Here is a 25081-nt window from a genome sequence, read left to right as displayed (position 1 = left end):
AGAAACTGCATTAAAGAAGGGGTGCACCGGTCCTGGAGATACTGCAATACCAGGTCAATGCGTGGAGTGGACAGAGCAAGCTCTTTTTCCATCTCCCTGTTCTAAAAATCCATTTAATATATTTTCCCCAGATAGGGGACGTATCAGATAATAAACTGATAAGAACAGATACTACACTTGATCTTAGCCAAAAGGCCGAGAAGCGATAACCAGAATTGGTTTCAAACTACGGAGCCACCCAAGGATCCTGAAAAGTCCATTTGTGGAGATGAGCTCCTGGACTCCCGTTAAGAAGTCATGTTGTCAACCTCTAGATCCCTTACATGCCTGCACTTTTCGGCTTGCTGCTGCTGCAATCCACGCGTTTTAGATCTGCATAACTCCACCTCTTTAAACACAGCACCTTCACCCCCTGCTGTTCCCACCCGCCTCAACACCGTTGGAAGGGAGGAGAACCAATTAAGGCGGGGGGTGGGGTGGAACGAGCAGCTGTCTACCCTTAGCAGGAGGGCTCCTGATTACATACCTCTCCTGCTGCTGCTGCTGCTGGCTGTCCAGCAGCAGACTGAAGGTGGCTGCTGCTGTGCACAGGTATATAAAGGCTCAGAGCCTATTATGACACGCGCAGCCAGCGTTCCATTGCCACATTCCATCTACTGCAGGCAGGATACCTGGCTGGCTGAATGTCGCTGAGAAGCTCACAGAGACCGCCATAAGCAACAGTTTAACAGAATGCCACAGACTAATCAACCAAACATTTTGGGTTGGGTTCTCTTTTATAGTCTGCAGGCATTAAATGAAAGAAGTCAGTGTTCCAGCAGAAGGAGACAACGTTTCAGAAAAGGCATTGTAGCAAACCAAAAAAGAAATTTTAAGCGCAGCAGAGTAACCAGCGCACATACCTGTTAGCTCAGGTGAGTTTAAAAGGCTGCTGTTGATAACAAGGGCATTTGCTAAATAGATGGTGTGTGTGCAACAATATACTGAAAGGTCAATTATATTGTGCAGCTTATCTCACCACCTGTAGTTATTTAGGTGAAAGCTCCAAAATGCTTGCCTAATATGTCTGTTTATCCAAAAGGAAGTAAAAAGGGAGAGCTAGAAAGATAGCATTGCATCACATTACATGGCAATGCAATGCACAGTTGCTGAAGTTGAACCAAAATGAGCTTGTAATCTGGCTTCTGCAACTTTGAACATGAAAAATCCAATGAGGAGAAGAAAAGCAAAGCCAAAGAGTCCATCCCAAAATCCGACAAACAAGCAAAATGAACAAAAAACATTGAATTCAATTCTTTCTGATTTTAGAAACTGCATTAAAGAAGGGGTGCACCGGTCCTGGAGATACTGCAATACCAGGTCAATGCGTGGAGTGGACAGAGCAAGCTCTTTTTCCATCTCCCTGTTCTAAAAATCCATTTAATATATGGTCCCCAGATAGGGGACGTATCAGATATTAAACTGATAAGAACAGATACTACACTTGATCTTAGCCAAAAGGCCGAGAAGCGATAACCAGAATTGGTTTCAAACTACGGAGCCACCCAAGGATCCTGAAAAGTCCATTTGTGGAGATGAGCTCCTGGACTCCCGTTAAGAAGACATGTTGTCAACCTCTAGATCCCTTACATGCCTGCACTTTTCGGCTTGCTGCTGCTGCAATCCACGCGTTTTAGATCTGCATAACTCCACCTCTTTAAACACAGCACCTTCACCCCCTGCTGTTCCCACCCGCCTCAACACCGTTGGAAGGGAGGAGAACCAATTAAGGCGGGGGGTGGGGTGGAACGAGCAGCTGTCTACCCTTAGCAGGAGGGCTCCTGATTACATACCTCTCCTGCTGCTGCTGCTGCTGGCTGTCCAGCAGCAGACTGAAGGTGGCTGCAGCTGTGCACAGGTATATAAAAGCTCAGAGCCTATTATGACACGCGCAGCCAGCGTTCCATTGCCACATTCCATCTACTGCAGGCAGGATACCTGGCTGGCTGAATGTCGCTGAGAAGCTCACAGAGACCGCCATAAGCAACAGTTTAACAGAATGCCACAGACTAATCAACCAAACTTTTTGGGTTGGGTTCTCTTTTATAGTCTGCAGGCATTAAATGAAAGAAGTCAGTGTTCCAGCAGAAGGAGACAACGTTTCAGAAAAGGCATTGTAGCAAACCAAAAAAGAAATTTTAAGCGCAGCAGAGTAACCAGCGCACATACCTGTTAGCTCAGGTGAGTTTAAAAGGCTGCTGTTGATAACAAGGGCATTTGCTAAATAGATGGTGTGTGTGCAACAATATACTGAAAGGTCAATTATATTGTGCAGCTTATCTCACCACCTGTAGTTATTTAGGTGAAAGCTCCAAAATGCTTGCCTAATATGTCTGTTTATCCAAAAGGAAGTAAAAAGGGAGAGCTAGAAAGATAGCATTGCATCACATTACATGGCAATGCAATGCACAGTTGCTGAAGTTGAACCAAAATGAGCTTGTAATCTGGCTTCTGCAACTTTGAACATGAAAAATCCAATGAGGAGAAGAAAAGCAAAGCCAAAGAGTCCATCCCAAAATCCGACAAACAAGCAAAATGAACAAAAAACATTGAATTCAATTCTTTCTGATTTTAGAAACTGCATTAAAGAAGGGGTGCACCGGTCCTGGAGATACTGCAATACCAGGTCAATGCGTGGAGTGGACAGAGCAAGCTCTTTTTCCATCTCCCTGTTCTAAAAATCCATTTAATATATGGTCCCCAGATAGGGGACGTATCAGATATTAAACTGATAAGAACAGATTTTTTTTTTTTTATCGAAAGCCCGAATTCGTGTACAAAACCCGAGTGCGCTTAAAAAAGTGACAAGTGCCACAAAAAAAAGTGCACTAGGATGCTGGTCTTCTTGAAACCTTCTCCAAAAGGAGAAGGGTCCCCCAAACCATTCCCCGTCCCTCCGTGCCAGAAGGCCACAGCGAGGCACAGGGACAAATAGCCACCTCCAGCCGGAGCCAGAGGCGACCCAATCTTACCCTCAATACCTGCCCGAGTTCTCACCCGAGCAAGGCACTGGGAGCCAAAGACTGTGCTCCCCTCCCGGAAGAGGGGAGCCAACAACGCTCTCCTCCCGAAAGAGGAGAGCCAGGGGGGTTCAGGGGGGAGCGGAACCTGATGGCCACACACTCCCCCCCTAGACCTGCCAAGAGAGGAACCCGTAAGGGAACCGCATCCCGACAAAATCCTAGTAAGGACGTGGACACACGTGAAAAAGTGGACACACAGTGACAAAAAAAAATTAAATAAATAGTGAAGGTTTCACAGTATAATACTGCCCGGACCTTCGACCGGGAATTGAAAAATTCCCCATCCTAAGGCCAGAAGGCCCGGAATAAGGGTGTGTGTGAAGAAAGAAATATTGAAGTGCTAGTGCAAATGTGCCATAAACTCAAGTGGGGTTCCCAATCCCAGTGAGTTAAGGCACCCCAGGGTCACCACTCCTGGGGCACTTCACACTTCGGGCTTTCGATCTTCCCCGGCCCAATGGCGTCGATCCTGGGGGGCCATGCTTACCACCAGATGACTATATTAGCCACCTGGCGTACTAACAAGCGCCTAAACCCCAGTGTGCATAATGTATCAATCTACTAGGGCGGCAAACATCCAAAACCGCCTTTTCGAAAGATACTACACTTGATCTTAGCCAAAAGGCCGAGAAGCGATAACCAGAATTGGTTTCAAACTACGGAGCCACCCAAGGATCCTGAAAAGTCCATTTGTGGAGATGAGCTCCTGGACTCCCGTTAAGAAGACATGTTGTCAACCTCTAGATCCCTTACATGCCTGCACTTTTCGGCTTGCTGCTGCTGCAATCCACGCGTTTTAGATCTGCATAACTCCACCTCTTTAAACACAGCACCTTCACCCCCTGCTGTTCCCACCCGCCTCAACACCGTTGGAAGGGAGGAGAACCAATTAAGGCGGGGGGTGGGGTGGAACGAGCAGCTGTCTACCCTTAGCAGGAGGGCTCCTGATTACATACCTCTCCTGCTGCTGCTGCTGCTGGCTGTCCAGCAGCAGACTGAAGGTGGCTGCTGCTGTGCACAGGTATATAAAGGCTCAGAGCCTATTATGACACGCGCAGCCAGCGTTCCATTGCCACATTCCATCTACTGCAGGCAGGATACCTGGCTGGCTGAATGTCGCTGAGAAGCTCACAGAGACCGCCATAAGCAACAGTTTAACAGAATGCCACAGACTAATCAACCAAACTTTTTGGGTTGGGTTCTCTTTTATAGTCTGCAGGCATTAAATGAAAGAAGTCAGTGTTCCAGCAGAAGGAGACAACGTTTCAGAAAAGGCATTGTAGCAAACCAAAAAAGAAATTTTAAGCGCAGCAGAGTAACCAGCGCACATACCTGTTAGCTCAGGTGAGTTTAAAAGGCTGCTGTTGATAACAAGGGCATTTGCTAAATAGATGGTGTGTGTGCAACAATATACTGAAAGGTCAATTATATTGTGCAGCTTATCTCACCACCTGTAGTTATTTAGGTGAAAGCTCCAAAATGCTTGCCTAATATGTCTGTTTATCCAAAAGGAAGTAAAAAGGGAGAGCTAGAAAGATAGCATTGCATCACATTACATGGCAATGCAATGCACAGTTGCTGAAGTTGAACCAAAATGAGCTTGTAATCTGGCTTCTGCAACTTTGAACATGAAAAATCCAATGAGGAGAAGAAAAGCAAAGCCAAAGAGTCCATCCCAAAATCCGACAAACAAGCAAAATGAACAAAAAACATTGAATTCAATTCTTTCTGATTTTAGAAACTGCATTAAAGAAGGGGTGCACCGGTCCTGGAGATACTGCAATACCAGGTCAATGCGTGGAGTGGACAGAGCAAGCTCTTTTTCCATCTCCCTGTTCTAAAAATCCATTTAATATATGGTCCCCAGATAGGGGACGTATCAGATATTAAACTGATAAGAACAGATACTACACTTGATCTTAGCCAAAAGGCCGAGAAGCGATAACCAGAATTGGTTTCAAACTACGGAGCCACTCAAGGATCCTGAAAAGTCCATTTGTGGAGATGAGCTCCTGGACTCCCGTTAAGAAGACATGTTGTCAACCTCTAGATCCCTTACATGCCTGCACTTTTCGGCTTGCTGCTGCTGCAATCCACGCGTTTTAGATCTGCATAACTCCACCTCTTTAAACACAGCACCTTCACCCCCTGCTGTTCCCACCCGCCTCAACACCGTTGGAAGGGAGGAGAACCAATTAAGGCGGGGGGTGGGGTGGAACGAGCAGCTGTCTACCCTTAGCAGGAGGGCTCCTGATTACATACCTCTCCTGCTGCTGCTGCTGCTGGCTGTCCAGCAACAGACTGAAGGTGGCTGCTGCTGTGCACAGGTATATAAAGGCTCAGAGCCTATTATGACACGCGCAGCCAGCGTTCCATTGCCACATTCCATCTACTGCAGGCAGGATACCTGGCTGGCTGAATGTCGCTGAGAAGCTCACAGAGACCGCCATAAGCAACAGTTTAACAGAATGCCACAGACTAATCAACCAAACTTTTTGGGTTGGGTTCTCTTTTATAGTCTGCAGGCATTAAATGAAAGAAGTCAGTGTTCCAGCAGAAGGAGACAACGTTTCAGAAAAGGCATTGTAGCAAACCAAAAAAGAAATTTTAAGCGCAGCAGAGTAACCAGCGCACATACCTGTTAGCTCAGGTGAGTTTAAAAGGCTGCTGTTGATAACAAGGGCATTTGCTAAATAGATGGTGTGTGTGCAACAATATACTGAAAGGTCAATTATATTGTGCAGCTTATCTCACCACCTGTAGTTATTTAGGTGAAAGCTCCAAAATGCTTGCCTAATATGTCTGTTTATCCAAAAGGAAGTAAAAAGGGAGAGCTAGAAAGATAGCATTGCATCACATTACATGGCAATGCAATGCACAGTTGCTGAAGTTGAACCAAAATGAGCTTGTAATCTGGCTTCTGCAACTTTGAACATGAAAAATCCAATGAGGAGAAGAAAAGCAAAGCCAAAGAGTCCATCCCAAAATCCGACAAACAAGCAAAATGAACAAAAAACATTGAATTCAATTCTTTCTGATTTTAGAAACTGCATTAAAGAAGGGGTGCACCGGTCCTGGAGATACTGCAATACCAGGTCAATGCGTGGAGTGGACAGAGCAAGCTCTTTTTCCATCTCCCTGTTCTAAAAATCCATTTAATATATGGTCCCCAGATAGGGGACGTATCAGATATTAAACTGATAAGAACAGATTTTTTTTTTTTTATCGAAAGCCCGAATTCGTGTACAAAACCCGAGTGCGCTTAAAAAAGTGACAAGTGCCACAAAAAAAAGTGCACTAGGATGCTGGTCTTCTTGAAACCTTCTCCAAAAGGAGAAGGGTCCCCCAAACCATTCCCCGTCCCTCCGTGCCAGAAGGCCACAGCGAGGCACAGGGACAAATAGCCACCTCCAGCCGGAGCCAGAGGCGACCCAATCTTACCCTCAATACCTGCCCGAGTTCTCACCCGAGCAAGGCACTGGGAGCCAAAGACTGTGCTCCCCTCCCGGAAGAGGGGAGCCAACAACGCTCTCCTCCCGAAAGAGGAGAGCCAGGGGGGTTCAGGGGGGAGCGGAACCTGATGGCCACACACTCCCCCCCTAGACCTGCCAAGAGAGGAACCCGTAAGGGAACCGCATCCCGACAAAATCCTAGTAAGGACGTGGACACACGTGAAAAAGTGGACACACAGTGACAAAAAAAAATTAAATAAATAGTGAAGGTTTCACAGTATAATACTGCCCGGACCTTCGACCGGGAATTGAAAAATTCCCCATCCTAAGGCCAGAAGGCCCGGAATAAGGGTGTGTGTGAAGAAAGAAATATTGAAGTGCTAGTGCAAATGTGCCATAAACTCAAGTGGGGTTCCCAATCCCAGTGAGTTAAGGCACCCCAGGGTCACCACTCCTGGGGCACTTCACACTTCGGGCTTTCGATCTTCCCCGGCCCAATGGCGTCGATCCTGGGGGGCCATGCTTTCCACCAGATGACTATATTAGCCACCTGGCGTACTAACAAGCGCCTAAACCCCAGTGTGCATAATGTATCAATCTACTAGGGCGGCAAACATCCAAAACCGCCTTTTCGAAAGATACTACACTTGATCTTAGCCAAAAGGCCGAGAAGCGATAACCAGAATTGGTTTCAAACTACGGAGCCACCCAAGGATCCTGAAAAGTCCATTTGTGGAGATGAGCTCCTGGACTCCCATTAAGAAGACATGTTGTCAACCTCTAGATCCCTTACATGCCTGCACTTTTCGGCTTGCTGCTGCTGCAATCCACGCGTTTTAGATCTGCATAACTCCACCTCTTTAAACACAGCACCTTCACCCCCTGCTGTTCCCACCCGCCTCAACACCGTTGGAAGGGAGGAGAACCAATTAAGGCGGGGGGTGGGGTGGAACGAGCAGCTGTCTACCCTTAGCAGGAGGGCTCCTGATTACATACCTCTCCTGCTGCTGCTGCTGCTGGCTGTCCAGCAGCAGACTGAAGGTGGCTGCTGCTGTGCACAGGTATATAAAGGCTCAGAGCCTATTATGACACGCGCAGCCAGCGTTCCATTGCCACATTCCATCTACTGCAGGCAGGATACCTGGCTGGCTGAATGTCGCTGAGAAGCTCACAGAGACCGCCATAAGCAACAGTTTAACAGAATGCCACAGACTAATCAACCAAACTTTTTGGGTTGGGTTCTCTTTTATAGTCTGCAGGCATTAAATGAAAGAAGTCAGTGTTCCAGCAGAAGGAGACAACGTTTCAGAAAAGGCATTGTAGCAAACCAAAAAAGAAATTTTAAGCGCAGCAGAGTAACCAGCGCACATACCTGTTAGCTCAGGTGAGTTTAAAAGGCTGCTGTTGATAACAAGGGCATTTGCTAAATAGATGGTGTGTGTGCAACAATATACTGAAAGGTCAATTATATTGTGCAGCTTATCTCACCACCTGTAGTTATTTAGGTGAAAGCTCCAAAATGCTTGCCTAATATGTCTGTTTATCCAAAAGGAAGTAAAAAGGGAGAGCTAGAAAGATAGCATTGCATCACATTACATGGCAATGCAATGCACAGTTGCTGAAGTTGAACCAAAATGAGCTTGTAATCTGGCTTCTGCAACTTTGAACATGAAAAATCCAATGAGGAGAAGAAAAGCAAAGCCAAAGAGTCCATCCCAAAATCCGACAAACAAGCAAAATGAACAAAAAACATTGAATTCAATTCTTTCTGATTTTAGAAACTGCATTAAAGAAGGGGTGCACCGGTCCTGGAGATACTGCAATACCAGGTCAATGCGTGGAGTGGACAGAGCAAGCTCTTTTTCCATCTCCCTGTTCTAAAAATCCATTTAATATATGGTCCCCAGATAGGGGACGTATCAGATATTAAACTGATAAGAACAGATACTACACTTGATCTTAGCCAAAAGGCCGAGAAGCGATAACCAGAATTGGTTTCAAACTACGGAGCCACCCAAGGATCCTGAAAAGTCCATTTGTGGAGATGAGCTCCTGGACTCCCGTTAAGAAGACATGTTGTCAACCTCTAGATCCCTTACATGCCTGCACTTTTCGGCTTGCTGCTGCTGCAATCCACGCGTTTTAGATCTGCATAACTCCACCTCTTTAAACACAGCACCTTCACCCCCTGCTGTTCCCACCCGCCTCAACAGCGTTGGAAGGGAGGAGAACCAATTAAGGCGGGGGGTGGGGTGGAACGAGCAGCTGTCTACCCTTAGCAGGAGGGCTCCTGATTACATACCTCTACTGCTGCTGCTGCTGCTGGCGGTCCAGCAGCAGACTGAAGGTGGCTGCTGCTGTGCACAGGTATATAAAGGCTCAGAGCCTATTATGACACGCGCAGCCAGCGTTCCATTGCCACATTCCATCTACTGCAGGCAGGATACCTGGCTGGCTGAATGTCGCTGAGAAGCTCACAGAGACCGCCATAAGCAACAGTTTAACAGAATGCCACAGACTAATCAACCAAACTTTTTGGGTTGGGTTCTCTTTTATAGTCTGCAGGCATTAAATGAAAGAAGTCAGTGTTCCAGCAGAAGGAGACAACGTTTCAGAAAAGGCATTGTAGCAAACCAAAAAAGAAATTTTAAGCGCAGCAGAGTAACCAGCGCACATACCTGTTAGCTCAGGTGAGTTTAAAAGGCTGCTGTTGATAACAAGGGCATTTGCTAAATAGATGGTGTGTGTGCAACAATATACTGAAAGGTCAATTATATTGTGCAGCTTATCTCACCACCTGTAGTTATTTAGGTGAAAGCTCCAAAATGCTTGCCTAATATGTCTGTTTATCCAAAAGGAAGTAAAAAGGGAGAGCTAGAAAGATAGCATTGCATCACATTACATGGCAATGCAATGCACAGTTGCTGAAGTTGAACCAAAATGAGCTTGTAATCTGGCTTCTGCAACTTTGAACATGAAAAATCCAATGAGGAGAAGAAAAGCAAAGCCAAAGAGTCCATCCCAAAATCCGACAAACAAGCAAAATGAACAAAAAACATTGAATTCAATTCTTTCTGATTTTAGAAACTGCATTAAAGAAGGGGTGCACCGGTCCTGGAGATACTGCAATACCAGGTCAATGCGTGGAGTGGACAGAGCAAGCTCTTTTTCCATCTCCCTGTTCTAAAAATCCATTTAATATATGGTCCCCAGATAGGGGACGTATCAGATATTAAACTGATAAGAACAGATACTACACTTGATCTTAGCCAAAAGGCCGAGAAGCGATAACCAGAATTGGTTTCAAACTACGGAGCCACCCAAGGATCCTGAAAAGTCCATTTGTGGAGATGAGCTCCTGGACTCCCGTTAAGAAGACATGTTGTCAACCTCTAGATCCCTTACATGCCTGCACTTTTCGGCTTGCTGCTGCTGCAATCCACGCGTTTTAGATCTGCATAACTCCACCTCTTTAAACACAGCACCTTCACCCCCTGCTGTTCCCACCCGCCTCAACACCGTTGGAAGGGAGGAGAACCAATTAAGGCGGGGGGTGGGGTGGAACGAGCAGCTGTCTACCCTTAGCAGGAGGGCTCCTGATTACATACCTCTCCTGCTGCTGCTGCTGCTGGCTGTCCAGCAGCAGACTGAAGGTGGCTGCTGCTGTGCACAGGTATATAAAGGCTCAGAGCCTATTATGACACGCGCAGCCAGCGTTCCATTGCCACATTCCATCTACTGCAGGCAGGATACCTGGCTGGCTGAATGTCGCTGAGAAGCTCACAGAGACCGCCATAAGCAACAGTTTAACAGAATGCCACAGACTAATCAACCAAACTTTTTGGGTTGGGTTCTCTTTTATAGTCTGCAGGCATTAAATGAAAGAAGTCAGTGTTCCAGCAGAAGGAGACAACGTTTCAGAAAAGGCATTGTAGCAAACCAAAAAAGAAATTTTAAGCGCAGCAGAGTAACCAGCGCACATACCTGTTAGCTCAGGTGAGTTTAAAAGGCTGCTGTTGATAACAAGGGCATTTGCTAAATAGATGGTGTGTGTGCAACAATATACTGAAAGGTCAATTATATTGTGCAGCTTATCTCACCACCTGTAGTTATTTAGGTGAAAGCTCCAAAATGCTTGCCTAATATGTCTGTTTATCCAAAAGGAAGTAAAAAGGGAGAGCTAGAAAGATAGCATTGCATCACATTACATGGCAATGCAATGCACAGTTGCTGAAGTTGAACCAAAATGAGCTTGTAATCTGGCTTCTGCAACTTTGAACATGAAAAATCCAATGAGGAGAAGAAAAGCAAAGCCAAAGAGTCCATCCCAAAATCCGACAAACAAGCAAAATGAACAAAAAACATTGAATTCAATTCTTTCTGATTTTAGAAACTGCATTAAAGAAGGGGTGCACCGGTCCTGGAGATACTGCAATACCAGGTCAATGCGTGGAGTGGACAGAGCAAGCTCTTTTTCCATCTCCCTGTTCTAAAAATCCATTTAATATATGGTCCCCAGATAGGGGACGTATCAGATATTAAACTGATAAGAACAGATACTACACTTGATCTTAGCCAAAAGGCCGAGAAGCGATAACCAGAATTGGTTTCAAACTACGGAGCCACCCAAGGATCCTGAAAAGTCCATTTGTGGAGATGAGCTCCTGGACTCCCGTTAAGAAGACATGTTGTCAACCTCTAGATCCCTTACATGCCTGCACTTTTCGGCTTGCTGCTGCTGCAATCCACGCGTTTTAGATCTGCATAACTCCACCTCTTTAAACACAGCACCTTCACCCCCTGCTGTTCCCACCCGCCTCAACACCGTTGGAAGGGAGGAGAACCAATTAAGGCGGGGGGTGGGGTGGAACGAGCAGCTGTCTACCCTTAGCAGGAGGGCTCCTGATTACATACCTCTCCTGCTGCTGCTGCTGCTGGCTGTCCAGCAGCAGACTGAAGGTGGCTGCTGCTGTGCACAGGTATATAAAGGCTCAGAGCCTATTATGACACGCGCAGCCAGCGTTCCATTGCCACATTCCATCTACTGCAGGCAGGATACCTGGCTGGCTGAATGTCGCTGAGAAGCTCACAGAGACCGCCATAAGCAACAGTTTAACAGAATGCCACAGACTAATCAACCAAACTTTTTGGGTTGGGTTCTCTTTTATAGTCTGCAGGCATTAAATGAAAGAAGTCAGTGTTCCAGCAGAAGGAGACAACGTTTCAGAAAAGGCATTGTAGCAAACCAAAAAAGAAATTTTAAGCGCAGCAGAGTAACCAGCGCACATACCTGTTAGCTCAGGTGAGTTTAAAAGGCTGCTGTTGATAACAAGGGCATTTGCTAAATAGATGGTGTGTGTGCAACAATATACTGAAAGGTCAATTATATTGTGCAGCTTATCTCACCACCTGTAGTTATTTAGGTGAAAGCTCCAAAATGCTTGCCTAATATGTCTGTTTATCCAAAAGGAAGTAAAAAGGGAGAGCTAGAAAGATAGCATTGCATCACATTACATGGCAATGCAATGCACAGTTGCTGAAGTTGAACCAAAATGAGCTTGTAATCTGGCTTCTGCAACTTTGAACATGAAAAATCCAATGAGGAGAAGAAAAGCAAAGCCAAAGAGTCCATCCCAAAATCCGACAAACAAGCAAAATGAACAAAAAACATTGAATTCAATTCTTTCTGATTTTAGAAACTGCATTAAAGAAGGGGTGCACCGGTCCTGGAGATACTGCAATACCAGGTCAATGCGTGGAGTGGACAGAGCAAGCTCTTTTTCCATCTCCCTTTTCTAAAAATCCATTTAATATATGGTCCCCAGATAGGGGACGTATCAGATATTAAACTGATAAGAACAGATACTACACTTGATCTTAGCCAAAAGGCCGAGAAGCGATAACCAGAATTGGTTTCAAACTACGGAGCCACCCAAGGATCCTGAAAAGTCCATTTGTGGAGATGAGCTCCTGGACTCCCGTTAAGAAGACATGTTGTCAACCTCTAGATCCCTTACATGCCTGCACTTTTCGGCTTGCTGCTGCTGCAATCCACGCGTTTTAGATCTGCATAACTCCACCTCTTTAAACACAGCACCTTCACCCCCTGCTGTTCCCACCCGCCTCAACACCGTTGGAAGGGAGGAGAACCAATTAAGGCGGGGGGTGGGGTGGAACGAGCAGCTGTCTACCCTTAGCAGGAGGGCTCCTGATTACATACCTCTCCTGCTGCTGCTGGCTGTCCAGCAGCAGACTGAAGGTGGCTGCTGCTGTGCACAGGTATATAAAGGCTCAGAGCCTATTATGACACGCGCAGCCAGCGTTCCATTGCCACATTCCATCTACTGCAGGCAGGATACCTGGCTGGCTGAATGTCGCTGAGAAGCTCACAGAGACCGCCATAAGCAACAGTTTAACAGAATGCCACAGACTAATCAACCAAACTTTTTGGGTTGGGTTCTCTTTTATAGTCTGCAGGCATTAAATGAAAGAAGTCAGTGTTCCAGCAGAAGGAGACAACGTTTCAGAAAAGGCATTGTAGCAAACCAAAAAAGAAATTTTAAGCGCAGCAGAGTAACCAGCGCACATACCTGTTAGCTCAGGTGAGTTTAAAAGGCTGCTGTTGATAACAAGGGCATTTGCTAAATAGATGGTGTGTGTGCAACAATATACTGAAAGGTCAATTATATTGTGCAGCTTATCTCACCACCTGTAGTTATTTAGGTGAAAGCTCCAAAATGCTTGCCTAATATGTCTGTTTATCCAAAAGGAAGTAAAAAGGGAGAGCTAGAAAGATAGCATTGCATCACATTACATGGCAATGCAATGCACAGTTGCTGAAGTTGAACCAAAATGAGCTTGTAATCTGGCTTCTGCAACTTTGAACATGAAAAATCCAATGAGGAGAAGAAAAGCAAAGCCAAAGAGTCCATCCCAAAATCCGACAAACAAGCAAAATGAACAAAAAACATTGAATTCAATTCTTTCTGATTTTAGAAACTGCATTAAAGAAGGGGTGCACCGGTCCTGGAGATACTGCAATACCAGGTCAATGCGTGGAGTGGACAGAGCAAGCTCTTTTTCCATCTCCCTTTTCTAAAAATCCATTTAATATATGGTCCCCAGATAGGGGACGTATCAGATATTAAACTGATAAGAACAGATACTACACTTGATCTTAGCCAAAAGGCCGAGAAGCGATAACCAGAATTGGTTTCAAACTACGGAGCCACCCAAGGATCCTGAAAAGTCCATTTGTGGAGATGAGCTCCTGGACTCCCGTTAAGAAGACATGTTGTCAACCTCTAGATCCCTTACATGCCTGCACTTTTCGGCTTGCTGCTGCTGCAATCCACGCGTTTTAGATCTGCATAACTCCACCTCTTTAAACACAGCACCTTCACCCCCTGCTGTTCCCACCCGCCTCAACACCGTTGGAAGGGAGGAGAACCAATTAAGGCGGGGGGTGGGGTGGAACGAGCAGCTGTCTACCCTTAGCAGGAGGGCTCCTGATTACATACCTCTCCTGCTGCTGCTGCTGCTGGCTGTCCAGCAGCAGACTGAAGGTGGCTGCTGCTGTGCACAGGTATATAAAGGCTCAGAGCCTATTATGACACGCGCAGCCAGCGTTCCATTGCCAAATTCCATCTACTGCAGGCAGGATACCTGGCTGGCTGAATGTCGCTGAGAAGCTCACAGAGACCGCCATAAGCAACAGTTTAACAGAATGCCACAGACTAATCAACCAAACTTTTTGGGTTGGGTTCTCTTTTATACTCTGCAGGCATTAAATGAAAGAAGTCAGTGTTCCAGCAGAAGGAGACAACGTTTCAGAAAAGGCATTGTAGCAAACCAAAAAAGAAATTTTAAGCGCAGCAGAGTAACCAGCGCACATACCTGTTAGCTCAGGTGAGTTTAAAAGGCTGCTGTTGATAACAAGGGCATTTGCTAAATAGATGGTGTGTGTGCAACAATATACTGAAAGGTCAATTATATTGTGCAGCTTATCTCACCACCTGTAGTTATTTAGGTGAAAGCTCCAAAATGCTTGCCTAATATGTCTGTTTATCCAAAAGGAAGTAAAAAGGGAGAGCTAGAAAGATAGCATTGCATCACATTACATGGCAATGCAATGCACAGTTGCTGAAGTTGAACCAAAATGAGCTTGTAATCTGGCTTCTGCAACTTTGAACATGAAAAATCCAATGAGGAGAAGAAAAGCAAAGCCAAAGAGTCCATCCCAAAATCCGACAAACAAGCAAAATGAACAAAAAACATTGAATTCAATTCTTTCTGATTTTAGAAACTGCATTAAAGAAGGGGTGCATCGGTCCTGGAGATACTGCAATACCAGGTCAATGCGTGGAGTGGACAGAGCAAGCTCTTTTTCCATCTCCCTGTTCTAAAAATCCATTTAATATATGGTCCCCAGATAGGGGACGTATCAGATATTAAACTGATAAGAACAGATACTACACTTGATCTTAGCCAAAAGGCCGAGAAGCGATAACCAGAATTGGTTTCAAACTACGGAGCCACCCAAGGATCCTGAAAAGTCCATTTGTGGAGATGAGCTCCTGGACTCCCGTTAAGAAGACATGTTGTCAACCTCTAGATCCCTTACATGCCTGCACTTTTCGGCTTGCTGCTGCTGCAATCCACGCGTTTTAGATCTGCATAACTCCACCTCTTTAAACACAGCACCTTCACCCCCTGCTGTTCCCACCCGCCTCAACACCGTTGGAAGGGAGGAGAACCAATTAAGGCGGGGGGTGGGGTGGAACGAGCAGCTGTCTACCCTTAGCAGGAGGGCTCCTGATTACATACCTCTCCTGCTGCTGCTGCTGCTGGCTGTCCAGCAGCAGACTGAAGGTGGCTGCTGCTGTGCACAGGTATATAAAGGCTCAGAGCCTATTATGACACGCGCAGCCAGCGTTCCATTGCCACATTCCATCTACTGCAGGCAGGATACCTGGCTGGCTGAATGTCGCTGAGAAGCTCACAGAGACCGCCATAAGCAACAGTTTAACAGAATGCCACAGACTAATCAACCAAACTTTTTGGGTTGGGTTCTCTTTTATAGTCTGCAGGCATTAAATGAAAGAAGTCAGTGTTCCAGCAGAAGGAGACAACGTTTCAGAAAAGGCATTGTAGCAAACCAAAAAAGAAATTTTAAGCGCAGCAGAGTAACCAGCGCACATACCTGTTAGCTCAGGTGAGTTTAAAAGGCTGCTGTTGATAACAAGGGCATTTGCTAAATAGATGGTGTGTGTGCAACAATATACTGAAAGGTCAATTATATTGTGCAGCTTATCTCACCACCTGTAGTTATTTAGGTGAAAGCTCCAAAATGCTTGCCTAATATGTCTGTTTATCCAAAAGGAAGTAAAAAGGGAGAGCTAGAAAGATAGCATTGCATCACATTACATGGCAATGCAATGCACAGTTGCTGAAGTTGAACCAAAATGAGCTTGTAATCTGGCTGCTGCAAGTTTGAACATGAAAAATCCAATGAGGAGAAGAAAAGCAAAGCCAAAGAGTCAATCCCAAAATCCGACAAACAAGCAAAATGAACAAAAAACATTGAATTCAATTCTTTCTGATTTTAGAAACTGCATTAAAGAAGGGGTGCACCGGTCCTGGAGATACTGCAATACCAGGTCAATGCGTGGAGTGGACAGAGCAAGCTCTTTTTCCATCTCCCTGTTCTAAAAATCCATTTAATATATGGTCCCCAGATAGGGGACGTATCAGATATTAAACTGATAAGAACAGATACTACACTTGATCTTAGCCAAAAGGCCGAGAAGCGATAACCAGAATTGGTTTCAAACTACGGAGCCACCCAAGGATCCTGAAAAGTCCATTTGTGGAGATGAGCTCCTGGACTCCCGTTAAGAAGACATGTTGTCAACCTCTAGATCCCTTACATGCCTGCACTTTTCGGCTTGCTGCTGCTGCAATCCACGCGTTTTAGATCTGCATAACTCCACCTCTTTAAACACAGCACCTTCACCCCCTGCTGTTCCCACCCGCCTCAACACCGTTGGAAGGGAGGAGAACCAATTAAGGCGGGGGGTGGGGTGGAACGAGCAGCTGTCTACCCTTAGCAGGAGGGCTCCTGATTACATACCTCTCCTGCTGCTGCTGCTGCTGGCTGTCCAGCAGCAGACTGAAGGTGGCTGCTGCTGTGCACAGGTATATAAAGGCTCAGAGCCTATTATGACACGCGCAGCCAGCGTTCCATTGCCACATTCCATCTACTGCAGGCAGGATACCTGGCTGGCTGAATGTCGCTGAGAAGCTCACAGAGACCGCCATAAGCAACAGTTTAACAGAATGCCACAGACTAATCAACCAAACTTTTTGGGTTGGGTTCTCTTTTATAGTCTGCAGGCATTAAATGAAAGAAGTCAGTGTTCCAGCAGAAGGAGACAACGTTTCAGAAAAGGCATTGTAGCAAACCAAAAAAGAAATTTTAAGCGCAGCAGAGTAACCAGCGCACATACCTGTTAGCTCAGGTGAGTTTAAAAGGCTGCTGTTGATAACAAGGGCATTTGCTAAATAGATGGTGTGTGTGCAACAATATACTGAAAGGTCAATTATATTGTGCAGCTTATCTCACCACCTGTAGTTATTTAGGTGAAAGCTCCAAAATGCTTGCCTAATATGTCTGTTTATCCAAAAGGAAGTAAAAAGGGAGAGCTAGAAAGATAGCATTGCATCACATTACATGGCAATGCAATGCACAGTTGCTGAAGTTGAACCAAAATGAGCTTGTAATCTGGCTTCTGCAACTTTGAACATGAAAAATCCAATGAGGAGAAGAAAAGCAAAGCCAAAGAGTCCATCCCCAAATCCGACAAACAAGCAAAATGAACAAAAAACATTGAATTCAATTCTTTCTGATTTTAGAAACTGCATTAAAGAAGGGGTGCACCGGTCCTGGAGATACTGCAATACCAGGTCAATGCGTGGAGTGGACAGAGCAAGCTCTTTTTCCATCTCCCTGTTCTAAAAATCCATTTAATATATGGTCCCCAGATAGGGGACGTATCAGATATTAAACTGATAAGAACAGATACTACACTTGATCTTAGCCAAAAGGCCGAGAAGCGATAACCAGAATTGGTTTCAAACTACGGAGCCACCCAAGGATCCTGAAAAGTCCATTTGTGGAGATGAGCTCCTGGACTCCCGTTAAGAAGACATGTTGTCAACCTCTAGATCCCTTACATGCCTGCACTTTTCGGCTTGCTGCTGCTGCAATCCACGCGTTTTAGATCTGCATAACTCCACCTCTTTAAACACAGCACCTTCACCCCCTGCTGTTCCCACCCGCCTCAACACCGTTGGAAGGGAGGAGAACCAATTAAGGCGGGGGGTGGGGTGGAACGAGCAGCTGTCTACCCTTAGCAGGAGGGCTCCTGATTACATACCTCTCCTGCTGCTGCTGCTGCTGGCTGTCCAGCAGCAGACTGAAGGTGGCTGCTGCTGTGCACAGGTATATAAAGGCTCAGAGCCTATTATGACACGCGCAGCCAGCGTTCCATTGCCACATTCCATCTACTGCAGGCAGGATACCTGGCTGGCTGAATGTCGCTGAGAAGCTCACAGAGACCGCCATAAGCAACAGTTTAACAGAATGCCACAGACTAATCAACCAAACTTTTTGGGTTGGGTTCTCTTTTATAGTCTGCAGGCATTAAATGAAAGAAGTCAGTGTTCCAGCAGAAGGAGACAACGTTTCAGAAAAGGCATTGTAGCAAACCAAAAAAGAAATTTTAAGCGCAGCAGAGTAACCAGCGCACATACCTGTTAGCTCAGGTGAGTTTAAAAGGCTGCTGTTGATAACAAGGGCATTTGCTAAATAGATGGTGTGTGTGCAACAATATACTGAAAGGTCAATTATATTGTGCAGCTTATCTCACCACCTGTAGTTATTTAGGTGAAAGCTCCAAAATGCTTGCCTAATATGTCTGTTTATCCAAAAGGAAGTAAAAAGGGAGAGCTAGAAAGATAGCATTGCATCACATTACATGGCAATGCAATGCACAGTTGCTGAAGTTGAACCAAAATGAGCTTGTAATCTGGCTGCTGCAACTTTGAACATGAAAAATCCAATGAGGAGAAGAAAAGCAAAGCCAAAGAGTCCATCCCAAAATCCGACAAACAAGCAAAATGAACAAAAAACATTGAATTCAATTCTTTCTGATTTTAGAAACTGCATTAAAGAAGGGGTGCACCGGTCCTGGAGATACTGCAATACCAGGTCAATGCGTGGAGTGGACAGAGCAAGCTCTTTTTCCATCTCCCTGTTCTAAAAATCCATTTAATATATGGTCCCCAGATAGGGGACGTATCAGATATTAAACTGATAAGAACAGATACTACACTTGATCTTAGCCAAAAGGCCGAGAAGCGATAACCAGAATTGGTTTCAAACTACGGAGCCACCCAAGGATCCTGAAAAGTCCATTTGTGGAGATGAGCTCCTGGACTCCCGTTAAGAAGACATGTTGTCAACCTCTAGATCCCTTACATGCCTGCACTTTTCGGCTTGCTGCTGCTGCAATCCACGCGTTTTAGATCTGCATAACTCCACCTCTTTAAACACAGCACCTTCACCCCCTGCTGTTCCCACCCGCCTCAACACCGTTGGAAGGGAGGAGAACCAATTAAGGCGGGGGGTGGGGTGGAACGAGCAGCTGTCTACCCTTAGCAGGAGGGCTCCTGATTACATACCTCTCCTGCTGCTGCTGCTGCTGGCTGTCCAGCAGCAGACTGAAGGTGGCTGCTGCTGTGCACAGGTATATAAAGGCTCAGAGCCTATTATGACACGCGCAGCCAGCGTTCCATTGCCACATTCCATCTACTGCAGGCAGGATACCTGGCTGGCTGAATGTCGCTGAGAAGCTCACAGAGACCGCCATAAGCAACAGTTTAACAGAATGCCACAGACTAATCAACCAAACTTTTTGGGTTGGGTTCTCTTTTATAGTCTGCAGGCATTAAATGAAAGAAGTCAGTGTTCCAGCAGAAGGAGACAACGTTTCAGAAAAGGCATTGTAGCAAACCAAAAAAGAAATTTTAAGCGCAGCAGAGTAACCAGCGCACATACCTGTTAGCTCAGGTGAGTTTAAAAGGCTGCTGTTGATAACAAGGGCATTTGCTAAATAGATGGTGTGTGTGCAACAATATACTGAAAGGTCAATTATATTGTGCAGCTTATCTCACCACCTGTAGTTATTTAGGTGAAAGCTCCAAAATGCTTGCCTAATATGTCTGTTTATCCAAAAGGAAGTAAAAAGGGAGAGCTAGAAAGATAGCATTGCATCACATTACATGGCAATGCAATGCACAGTTGCTGAAGTTGAACCAAAATGAGCTTGTAATCTGGCTTCTGCAACTTTGAACATGAAAAATCCAATGAGGAGAAGAAAAGCAAAGCCAAAGAGTCCATCCCCAAATCCGACAAACAAGCAAAATGAACAAAAAACATTGAATTCAATTCTTTCTGATTTTAGAAACTGCATTAAAGAAGGGGTGCACCGGTCCTGGAGATACTGCAATACCAGGTCAATGCGTGGAGTGGACAGAGCAAGCTCTTTTTCCATCTCCCTGTTCTAAAAATCCATTTAATATATGGTCCCCAGATAGGGGACGTATCAGATATTAAACTGATAAGAACAGATACTACACTTGATCTTAGCCAAAAGGCCGAGAAGCGATAACCAGAATTGGTTTCAAACTACGGAGCCACTCAAGGATCCTGAAAAGTCCATTTGTGGAGATGAGCTCCTGGACTCCCGTTAAGAAGACATGTTGTCAACCTCTAGATCCCTTACATGCCTGCACTTTTCGGCTTGCTGCTGCTGCAATCCACGCGTTTTAGATCTGCATAACTCCACCTCTTTAAACACAGCACCTTCACCCCCTGCTGTTCCCACCCGCCTCAACACCGTTGGAAGGGAGGAGAACCAATTAAGGCGGGGGGTGGGGTGGAACGAGCAGCTGTCTACCCTTAGCAGGAGGGCTCCTGATTACATACCTCTCCTGCTGCTGCTGCTGCTGGCTGTCCAGCAGCAGACTGAAGGTGGCTGCTGCTGTGCACAGGTATATAAAGGCTCAGAGCCTATTATGACACGCGCAGCCAGCGTTCCATTGCCACATTCCATCTACTGCAGGCAGGATACCTGGCTGGCTGAATGTCGCTGAGAAGCTCACAGAGACCGCCATAAGCAACAGTTTAACAGAATGCCACAGACTAATCAACCAAACTTTTTGGGTTGGGTTCTCTTTTATAGTCTGCAGGCATTAAATGAAAGAAGTCAGTGTTCCAGCAGAAGGAGACAACGTTTCAGAAAAGGCATTGTAGCAAACCAAAAAAGAAATTTTAAGCGCAGCAGAGTAACCAGCGCACATACCTGTTAGCTCAGGTGAGTTTAAAAGGCTGCTGTTGATAACAAGGGCATTTGCTAAATAGATGGTGTGTGTGCAACAATATACTGAAAGGTCAATTATATTGTGCAGCTTATCTCACCACCTGTAGTTATTTAGGTGAAAGCTCCAAAATGCTTGCCTAATATGTCTGTTTATCCAAAAGGAAGTAAAAAGGGAGAGCTAGAAAGATAGCATTGCATCACATTACATGGCAATGCAATGCACAGTTGCTGAAGTTGAACCAAAATGAGCTTGTAATCTGGCTTCTGCAACTTTGAACATGAAAAATCCAATGAGGAGAAGAAAAGCAAAGCCAAAGAGTCCATCCCAAAATCCGACAAACAAGCAAAATGAACAAAAAACATTGAATTCAATTCTTTCTGATTTTAGAAACTGCATTAAAGAAGGGGTGCACCGGTCCTGGAGATACTGCAATACCAGGTCAATGCGTGGAGTGGACAGAGCAAGCTCTTTTTCCATCTCCCTGTTCTAAAAATCCATTTAATATATGGTCCCCAGATAGGGGACGTATCAGATATTAAACTGATAAGAACAGATACTACACTTGATCTTAGCCAAAAGGCCGAGAAGCGATAACCAGAATTGGTTTCAAACTACGGAGCCACCCAAGGATCCTGAAAAGTCCATTTGTGGAGATGAGCTCCTGGACTCCCGTTAAGAAGACATGTTGTCAACCTCTAGATCCCTTACATGCCTGCACTTTTCGGCTTGCTGCTGCTGCAATCCACGCGTTTTAGATCTGCATAACTCCACCTCTTTAAACACAGCACCTTCACCCCCTGCTGTTCCCACCCACCTCAACACCGTTGGAAGGGAGGAGAACCAATTAAGGCGGGGGGTGGGGTGGAACGAGCAGCTGTCTACCCTTAGCAGGAGGGCTCCTGATTACATACCTCTCCTGCTGCTGCTGCTGCTGGCTGTCCAGCAGCAGACTGAAGGTGGCTGCTGCTGTGCACAGGTATATAAAGGCTCAGAGCCTATTATGACACGCGCAGCCAGCGTTCCATTGCCACATTCCATCTACTGCAGGCAGGATACCTGGCTGGCTGAATGTCGCTGAGAAGCTCACAGAGACCGCCATAAGCAACAGTTTAACAGAATGCCACAGACTAATCAACCAAACTTTTTGGGTTGGGTTCTCTTTTATAGTCTGCAGGCATTAAATGAAAGAAGTCAGTGTTCCAGCAGAAGGAGACAACGTTTCAGAAAAGGCATTATAGCAAACCAAAAAAGAAATTTTAAGCGCAGCAGAGTAACCAGCGCACATACCTGTTAGCTCAGGTGAGTTTAAAAGGCTGCTGTTGATAACAAGGGCATTTGCTAAATAGATGGTGTGTGTGCAACAATATACTGAAAGGTCAATTATATTGTGCAGCTTATCTCACCACCTGTAGTTATTTAGGTGAAAGCTCCAAAATGCTTGCCTAATATGTCTGTTTATCCAAAAGGAAGTAAAAAGGGAGAGCTAGAAAGATAGCATTGCATCACATTACATGGCAATGCAATGCACAGTTGCTGAAGTTGAACCAAAATGAGCTTGTAATCTGGCTTCTGCAACTTTGAACATGAAAAATCCAATGAGGAGAAGAAAAGCAAAGCCAAAGAGTCCATCCCAAAATCCGACAAACAAGCAAAATGAACAAAAAACATTGAATTCAATTCTTTCTGATTTTAGAAACTGCATTAAAGAAGGGGTGCACCGGTCCTGGAGATACTGCAATACCAGGTCAATGCGTGGAGTGGACAGAGCAAGCTCTTTTTCCATCTCCCTGTTCTAAAAATCCATTTAATATATGGTCCCCAGATAGGGGACGTATCAGATATTAAACTGATAAGAACAGATACTACACTTGATCTTAGCCAAAAGGCCGAGAAGCGATAACCAGAATTGGTTTCAAACTACGGAGCCACCCAAGGATCCTGAAAAGTCCATTTGTGGAGATGAGCTCCTGGACTCCCGTTAAGAAGACATGTTGTCAACCTCTAGATCCCTTACATGCCTGCAGTTTTCGGCTTGCTGCTGCTGCAATCCACGCGTTTTAGATCTGCATAACTCCACCTCTTTAAACACTGCATCTTCACCCCCTGCTGTTCCCACCCGCCTCAACACCGTTGGAAGGGAGGAGAACCAATTAAGGCGGGGGGTGGGGTGGAACGAGCAGCTGTCTACCCTTAGCAGGAGGGCTCCTGATTACATACCTCTCCTGCTGCTGCTGCTGCTGGCTGTCCAGCAGCAGACTGAAGGTGGCTGCTGCTGTGCACAGGTATATAAAGGCTCAGAGCCTATTATGACACGCGCAGCCAGCGTTCCATTGCCACATTCCATCTACTGCAGGCAGGATACCTGGCTGGCTGAATGTCGCTGAGAAGCTCACAGAGACCGCCATAAGCAACAGTTTAACAGAATGCCACAGACTAATCAACCAAACTTTTTGGGTTGGGTTCTCTTTTATAGTCTGCAGGCATTAAATGAAAGAAGTCAGTGTTCCAGCAGAAGGAGACAACGTTTCAGAAAAGGCATTGTAGCAAACCAAAAAAGAAATTTTAAGCGCAGCAGAGTAACCAGCGCACATACCTGTTAGCTCAGGTGAGTTTAAAAGGCTGCTGTTGATAACAAGGGCATTTGCTAAATAGATGGTGTGTGTGCAACAATATACTGAAAGGTCAATTATATTGTGCAGCTTATCTCACCACCTGTAGTTATTTAGGTGAAAGCTCCAAAATGCTTGCCTAATATGTCTGTTTATCCAAAAGGAAGTAAAAAGGGAGAGCTAGAAAGATAGCATTGCATCACATTACATGGCAATGCAATGCACAGTTGCTGAAGTTGAACCAAAATGAGCTTGTAATCTGGCTTCTGCAACTTTGAACATGAAAAATCCAATGAGGAGAAGAAAAGCAAAGCCAAAGAGTCCATCCCAAAATCCGACAAACAAGCAAAATGAACAAAAAACATTGAATTCAATTCTTTCTGATTTTAGAAACTGCATTAAAGAAGGGGTGCACCGGTCCTGGAGATACTGCAATACCAGGTCAATGCGTGGAGTGGACAGAGCAAGCTCTTTTTCCATCTCCCTGTTCTAAAAATCCATTTAATATATGGTCCCCAGATAGGGGACGTATCAGATATTAAACTGATAAGAACAGATACTACACTTGATCTTAGCCAAAAGGCCGAGAAGCGATAACCAGAATTGGTTTCAAACTACGGAGCCACCCAAGGATCCTGAAAAGTCCATTTGTGGAGATGAGCTCCTGGACTCCCGTTAAGAAGACATGTTGTCAACCTCTAGATCCCTTACATGCCTGCACTTTTCGGCTTGCTGCTGCTGCAATCCACGCGTTTTAGATCTGCATAACTCCACCTCTTTAAACACAGCACCTTCACCCCCTGCTGTTCCCACCCGCCTCAACACCGTTGGAAGGGAGGAGAACCAATTAAGGCGGGGGGTGGGGTGGAACGAGCAGCTGTCTACCCTTAGCAGGAGGGCTCCTGATTACATACCTCTCCTGCTGCTGCTGCTGCTGGCTGTCCAGCAGCAGACTGAAGGTGGCTGCTGCTGTGCACAGGTATATAAAGGCTCAGAGCCTATTATGACACGCGCAGCCAGCGTTCCATTGCCACATTCCATCTACTGCAGGCAGGATACCTGGCTGGCTGAATGTCGCTGAGAAGCTCACAGAGACCGCCATAAGCAACAGTTTAACAGAATGCCACAGACTAATCAACCAAACTTTTTGGGTTGGGTTCTCTTTTATAGTCTGCAGGCATTAAATGAAAGAAGTCAGTGTTCCAGCAGAAGGAGACAACGTTTCAGAAAAGGCATTGTAGCAAACCAAAAAAGAAATTTTAAGCGCAGCAGAGTAACCAGCGCACATACCTGTTAGCTCAGGTGAGTTTAAAAGGCTGCTGTTGATAACAAGGGCATTTGCTAAATAGATGGTGTGTGTGCAACAATATACTGAAAGGTCAATTATATTGTGCAGCTTATCTCACCACCTGTAGTTATTTAGGTGAAAGCTCCAAAATGCTTGCCTAATATGTCTGTTTATCCAAAAGGAAGTAAAAAGGGAGAGCTAGAAAGATAGCATTGCATCACATTA

General features: G+C 45.5%; 18 non-coding genes and 2 pseudogenes across 18 annotated transcripts; all 20 read right to left on the bottom strand.

Annotated features, from left to right (window-relative positions):
* Nucleotides 1-16: 16 nt before the first annotated feature.
* On the bottom strand, nucleotides 17-207 carry LOC141252440 (U2 spliceosomal RNA). Its single transcript, XR_012313854.1, has one exon. It is a non-coding gene; the product is annotated as a U2 spliceosomal RNA (small nuclear RNA).
* A 1115-nt stretch (nucleotides 208-1322) lies between these two features.
* On the bottom strand, nucleotides 1323-1513 carry LOC141252435 (U2 spliceosomal RNA). Its single transcript, XR_012313849.1, has one exon. It is a non-coding gene; the product is annotated as a U2 spliceosomal RNA (small nuclear RNA).
* Nucleotides 1514-2628: 1115 nt separating this feature from the next.
* LOC141252442 (U2 spliceosomal RNA) lies at nucleotides 2629-2813 on the bottom strand. The gene has a single exon (XR_012313856.1). It is a non-coding gene; the product is annotated as a U2 spliceosomal RNA (small nuclear RNA).
* Nucleotides 2814-3607: 794 nt separating this feature from the next.
* LOC141252444 (U2 spliceosomal RNA) lies at nucleotides 3608-3699 on the bottom strand (annotated as a pseudogene).
* A 1115-nt stretch (nucleotides 3700-4814) lies between these two features.
* LOC141252434 (U2 spliceosomal RNA) lies at nucleotides 4815-5005 on the bottom strand. The gene has a single exon (XR_012313848.1). It is a non-coding gene; the product is annotated as a U2 spliceosomal RNA (small nuclear RNA).
* A 1115-nt stretch (nucleotides 5006-6120) lies between these two features.
* LOC141252441 (U2 spliceosomal RNA) lies at nucleotides 6121-6305 on the bottom strand. Its single transcript, XR_012313855.1, has one exon. It is a non-coding gene; the product is annotated as a U2 spliceosomal RNA (small nuclear RNA).
* A 794-nt stretch (nucleotides 6306-7099) lies between these two features.
* Nucleotides 7100-7191, bottom strand: LOC141252443 (U2 spliceosomal RNA; annotated as a pseudogene).
* Nucleotides 7192-8306: 1115 nt separating this feature from the next.
* Nucleotides 8307-8497, bottom strand: LOC141252433 (U2 spliceosomal RNA). Its single transcript, XR_012313847.1, has one exon. It is a non-coding gene; the product is annotated as a U2 spliceosomal RNA (small nuclear RNA).
* Nucleotides 8498-9612: 1115 nt separating this feature from the next.
* On the bottom strand, nucleotides 9613-9803 carry LOC141252432 (U2 spliceosomal RNA). Its single transcript, XR_012313846.1, has one exon. It is a non-coding gene; the product is annotated as a U2 spliceosomal RNA (small nuclear RNA).
* Nucleotides 9804-10918: 1115 nt separating this feature from the next.
* LOC141252431 (U2 spliceosomal RNA) lies at nucleotides 10919-11109 on the bottom strand. The gene has a single exon (XR_012313845.1). It is a non-coding gene; the product is annotated as a U2 spliceosomal RNA (small nuclear RNA).
* Nucleotides 11110-12224: 1115 nt separating this feature from the next.
* Nucleotides 12225-12415, bottom strand: LOC141252437 (U2 spliceosomal RNA). Its single transcript, XR_012313851.1, has one exon. It is a non-coding gene; the product is annotated as a U2 spliceosomal RNA (small nuclear RNA).
* A 1109-nt stretch (nucleotides 12416-13524) lies between these two features.
* On the bottom strand, nucleotides 13525-13715 carry LOC141252436 (U2 spliceosomal RNA). Its single transcript, XR_012313850.1, has one exon. It is a non-coding gene; the product is annotated as a U2 spliceosomal RNA (small nuclear RNA).
* Nucleotides 13716-14830: 1115 nt separating this feature from the next.
* On the bottom strand, nucleotides 14831-15021 carry LOC141252438 (U2 spliceosomal RNA). Its single transcript, XR_012313852.1, has one exon. It is a non-coding gene; the product is annotated as a U2 spliceosomal RNA (small nuclear RNA).
* Nucleotides 15022-16136: 1115 nt separating this feature from the next.
* Nucleotides 16137-16327, bottom strand: LOC141252430 (U2 spliceosomal RNA). Its single transcript, XR_012313844.1, has one exon. It is a non-coding gene; the product is annotated as a U2 spliceosomal RNA (small nuclear RNA).
* Nucleotides 16328-17442: 1115 nt separating this feature from the next.
* On the bottom strand, nucleotides 17443-17633 carry LOC141252429 (U2 spliceosomal RNA). Its single transcript, XR_012313843.1, has one exon. It is a non-coding gene; the product is annotated as a U2 spliceosomal RNA (small nuclear RNA).
* A 1115-nt stretch (nucleotides 17634-18748) lies between these two features.
* Nucleotides 18749-18939, bottom strand: LOC141252447 (U2 spliceosomal RNA). Its single transcript, XR_012313859.1, has one exon. It is a non-coding gene; the product is annotated as a U2 spliceosomal RNA (small nuclear RNA).
* A 1115-nt stretch (nucleotides 18940-20054) lies between these two features.
* Nucleotides 20055-20245, bottom strand: LOC141252446 (U2 spliceosomal RNA). The gene has a single exon (XR_012313858.1). It is a non-coding gene; the product is annotated as a U2 spliceosomal RNA (small nuclear RNA).
* Nucleotides 20246-21360: 1115 nt separating this feature from the next.
* On the bottom strand, nucleotides 21361-21551 carry LOC141252445 (U2 spliceosomal RNA). Its single transcript, XR_012313857.1, has one exon. It is a non-coding gene; the product is annotated as a U2 spliceosomal RNA (small nuclear RNA).
* A 1115-nt stretch (nucleotides 21552-22666) lies between these two features.
* Nucleotides 22667-22857, bottom strand: LOC141252439 (U2 spliceosomal RNA). Its single transcript, XR_012313853.1, has one exon. It is a non-coding gene; the product is annotated as a U2 spliceosomal RNA (small nuclear RNA).
* Nucleotides 22858-23972: 1115 nt separating this feature from the next.
* On the bottom strand, nucleotides 23973-24163 carry LOC141252428 (U2 spliceosomal RNA). Its single transcript, XR_012313842.1, has one exon. It is a non-coding gene; the product is annotated as a U2 spliceosomal RNA (small nuclear RNA).
* Between the last annotated feature and the right edge of the window lie 918 nt (nucleotides 24164-25081).

This window comes from Phyllobates terribilis, unplaced genomic scaffold, assembly GCF_046119375.1.
Source record: "Phyllobates terribilis strain yellow unplaced genomic scaffold, ASM4611937v1 Scaffold_8898__1_contigs__length_25080, whole genome shotgun sequence".
Taxonomy (NCBI): Eukaryota; Metazoa; Chordata; class Amphibia; order Anura; family Dendrobatidae; genus Phyllobates; species Phyllobates terribilis.
This window is presented reverse-complemented; position numbering and strand designations above follow the sequence as displayed.